Below are 4,551 nucleotides of genomic sequence, written 5' to 3'. Positions count from 1 at the left end.
ATCTAGGTGTCATACCTAGTGCATCGGGTCCAATGAAAATCTTTTGTGACAATACTGGTGCAATTGCTTTAGCAAAGGAATCCAGATTTCACAAGAGAATCAAGCAGATAAAGAGACGCTTCAATTCCATCCAGGATCTGGTCCAGGTGGGAGACATAGAGATTTGCAAGATACATACGGATCTGAATGTTGCAGACCCGCTGACTAAGCCTCTTCCACGAGCAAAACATGATCAGCACCAAGGCTCCATGGGTGTTAGAATCATTACTATGTAATCTAAATTATTGACTCTAGTGCAAGTGGGAGACTGAAGGAAATATGCCCTAGAGGCAATGATAAATTTATTATTTATTTCCTTATATCATGATAAATGTTTATTATTCATGCTAGAATTGTATTAACCGGAAACATAATACATGTGTGAATACATAGACAAATAGAGTGTCACTAGTATGCCTCTACTTGACTAGCTTGTTGATCAAAGATGGTTATGTTTCCTAACCATAGACATGTGTTGTCATTTGATTAACAGGATCACATCATTAGGAGAATGATGTGATTGACTTGACCCATTCCGTTATCTTAGCACTTGATCGTTTAGTATGTTGCTATTTGCTTTCTTCATGACTTATACATGTTCCTATGACTATGAGATTATGCAACTCCCGTTTATCGGAGGAACACTTTGTGTGCTACCAAACATCACAACATAACTGGGTGATTATAAAGGAGCTCTACAGGTGTCTCCAAAGGTACATGTTGGGTTGGCGTATTTTGAGATTAGGATTTTTCACTCCGATTGTCGGAGAGGTATCTCTGGGCCCTCTCGGTAATGCACATCACTTAAGCCTTGCAAGCAATGCAACTAATGAGTTAGTTGCGAGATGATGTATTACGGAACGAGTAAAGAGACTTGCCGATAACGAGATTGAACTAGGCATTGAGATACCGACGATCGAATCTCGGGCAAGTAACATACCGATGACAAAGGGAACAACGTATGTTGTTATGCGGTCTGACCGATAAAGATCTTTGTAGAATATGTGGGAGCCCATATGAGCATCCAGGTTCCGCTATTGGTTATTGACCGGAGACGTGTCTCGGTCATGTCTACATTGTTCTCGAACCCGTAGGGTCCGCACGCTTAACGTTACGATGACAGTTTCATTATGAGTTTATATGTTTTGATGTACCGAAGGTTGTTCGGAGTCCCGGATGTGATCACGGACATGACGAGGAGTCTCAAAATGGTCGAGACATAAATATTGATATATTGGAAGCCTATATTTGGATATCGTAATCGTTCAGGGTGAAATCGGGATTTTACCGGAGTACCGGGGGGTTACCGGAACCCCCCCCGGGGGTTAATGGGCCTACATGGGCCCTAAGGGAGAAGAGGAGGGCCGGCCAGGGCAGGCCGCGCGCCCCCTCCCCCCTAGTCCGAATAGGACAAGGAAGGGGGGGGGCACCCCCCTTTCCTCTTTTCCCCTTCCCCTTTCCTTCTCCAACATGGCAAGAGGGGGGAGTCCTACTCCCGGTGGGAGTAGGACTCCTCCAGGCGCACCCCTAGGGGCCGGCCGCACCTCCCCCTCCCTCCTTTATATTCGGGGCAAGGGGGCACCCCAAGACACACAAGTTGATCTTCGTGATCATTCCTTAGCCGTGTGCGGTGCCCCCTTCCACCATATTCCACCTCGGTCATATCGTAGCGGTGCTTAGGCGAAGCCCTGCAATGGTAGAACATCAAGATCATCACCACACCATCGTGCTGACAGAACTCATCCCCGACACTTTGCTAGATCGGAGTCCAGGGATCGTCATCGAGCTGAACGTGTGCTAGAACTCGGAGGTGACGTAGTTTCGGTGCTTGATCGGTCGGGCCGTGAAGACGTACGACTACATCAACCGTGTTGTTATAACGCTTCCGCTATCGGTCTACGAGGGTACATAGACAACACTCTCCCCTCTTGTTGCTATGCATCACCATGATCTTGCGTGTGCGTAGGAATTTTTTTGAAATTACTACGTTCCCCAACACTTGGGGCCTGTTCCGGACCTCCGCCGGAGGGGCATCCACCACGAAGGGCTTCTACATCATCATAGCCCCTCCGATGAAGTGTGAGTAGTTTACCTCAGACCTTCGGGTCCATAGTTAGTAGCTAGATGGCTTCTTCTCTGTTTTTGGATCTCAATACAATGTTCTCCCCCTCTCTCGTGGAGATCTATTCGATGTAATCTTCTTTTTGCGGTGTGTTTGTTGAGACCGATGAATTGTGGGTTTATGATCAAGATTATCTATGAACAATATTTGAATCTTCTCGGGATTCTTTTATGTATGATTGGTTATCTTTGCAAGTCTCTTTGAATTATCGGTTTGGTTTGGCCTACTAGATTGGTTTTTCTTGCAATGGGAGAAGTGCTTAGCTTTGGGTTCAATCTTGCGGTGTCCTTTCCCAGTGATAGTAGGGGCAGCAAGGCACGTATCATATTGTTGCCATCGAGGATAACAAGATGGTTTTTTTTATCATATTGCATGAATTTATCCCTCTACATCATGTCATCTTGCTTAAGGCATTACTCTGTTTTCTTGAACTTAATACTCTAGATGCATGCTGGATAGCGGTCGATGAGTGGAGTAATAGTAGTATATGGAGGCAGGAGTCGGTCTACTTGTCTTGGACGTGATGCCTATATACATGATCATACCTAGATATTCTCATAACTATGCTCAATTCTGTCAATTGCTCAACAGTAATTCGTTCACCCATCGTAAAATACTTATGCTCTTGAGAGAAGCCACTAGTGAAATCTATGGCCCCAGGGTCTATCTTCATCATATTAATCTTCCAACACTTTAATATTGCTTTGCTTTTTTTACTTTGCTCTTTATTTTACTTTGTGTGGGTGGCGCTGTTTTAAACGAGGTTGCTAACTTTGTATGATGCATAAAGTCATGCCTGGTTATCAGGCAGCAGCGTTTCGTTAGTCTCTCGGCGTGCTTGCTATGACGGTGAGCCTGTATTGAGGCCTTCACATGATGAACATTATGTTTACCTTGCTATGACGGCAGGCCTCGTTCGCTTGAGAACAAATGCTTAGGGCAATATTTCAACTCAAGCTTGTTTTTATATATATTTTGTGTATTTCTTTTGGTTATTTGCAACACACTGATCTGGGACTGTCCTTAGAATGATGTGCAACCCGAAAAGCCATGAGCTTGTTGTCACTTACTTTTGTCATCATCTTGTCCTGTTGTGTTTGATTGGAAAGACCTTACTTGGTTCTTTGGATATTATTGGCGACAGGAGAGGAGAAGAAATTAGGACCATGCCAACGGCGCCTTCATATTTAATTCCCAGAGGAACTTGGATCGTTGCCATGTACTAGGATGTGTGCGGGAAGGTTTGTCGCATGAGTTGGAGCAATCCTAGACGAGATGGACCCTAGAGCCCCTGGCTGGACTCGAAGGTATGTTAATTCTCATTGATCCCTGAAGGATAGATGTGGTGCCAACAAACTGACTGAAAATGAATTATTGTTTGAACTATTGCGCCATTGCAACCTGTTAGATTCAAGTATACTGCTGATTGCTTAGCACTTTGTTGGCGTTTGCGAATTAGGCAATACACAGATTGGTCTTGGATGCGTGCATTACAAAAAATAGGCAGACCTTCTTGACAAAAGTTGAATGTTATTGTGTCCATACAGTTACTTAAGTTTGGTACTGTTGTTGTAGTAATTTTGTGCCACCAGTTTGGTGCTGCTTATTTTTTTCTAGCTCATGTGCAGTGGATGGTGTTTCGTCATCTTTTTGGTTTTGAGCAAAGCATGTTGTTGTTGTTGTTGTTGTTGTTGACGTCTCCTGGTAGTGGCAGCCTTTTTTTTAATAGTGGTAGCCAGTACTTAGAATGAGATAAACTGTGTAGTGTCTTTTTTGGCCACTCACTACCAGACATTTAGTTTGTGAAGTTAGTGTCGATATTTATCAACTATTGTTGATACTGATGATAGTTACTCCTTTTTTATTTGTTGTCCCCAGCGATGGACTTTGCAATGAAATGAGTTTTCAGCTGGAGTGAAAGGTTGAAGATGCCTATCTTGTTGGATTTGCAGATTTGTTGGTGGTTTGCTTTATTGGTGTGTTTTTTAGATGAAGAAAGTGATATTAAGAGTTCCTCTGATCTTTGGTGCATTCCTTGGATACAATTACTTTTATTAGTCTTGGGTGTTAAGGCTCCTTTGCATGCCGGCCACTACCGGAATCGCCCCCTATGCCGACGGCCAGGGCCGTTGGCATAGGCCTGAGTCCCGTCGGGATAGGCCTATGCCGACGGCCCCCGTCGGCATAGGGCTGTCGGCATAATATGCGTCGGCACAGCCAGGGTTGCCGTCGGCATAGAAAAGCCGTCGGCATATATGATACGCTGACGGGGGCCGCACATCTATGCTGATGGCCCTGGCCGTCGGCAACTATCACGCCTAACGGCGGCCGCCGTCAAGTCTGCCCAACGAGTGGTCGCCACGTGGCACCACTATGCCGACGGCCTGGCC

Source organism: Triticum aestivum, chromosome 4A (genome assembly GCF_018294505.1).
Source record: "Triticum aestivum cultivar Chinese Spring chromosome 4A, IWGSC CS RefSeq v2.1, whole genome shotgun sequence".
Classification (NCBI taxonomy): domain Eukaryota; kingdom Viridiplantae; phylum Streptophyta; class Magnoliopsida; order Poales; family Poaceae; genus Triticum; species Triticum aestivum.
This window is presented reverse-complemented; position numbering follows the sequence as displayed.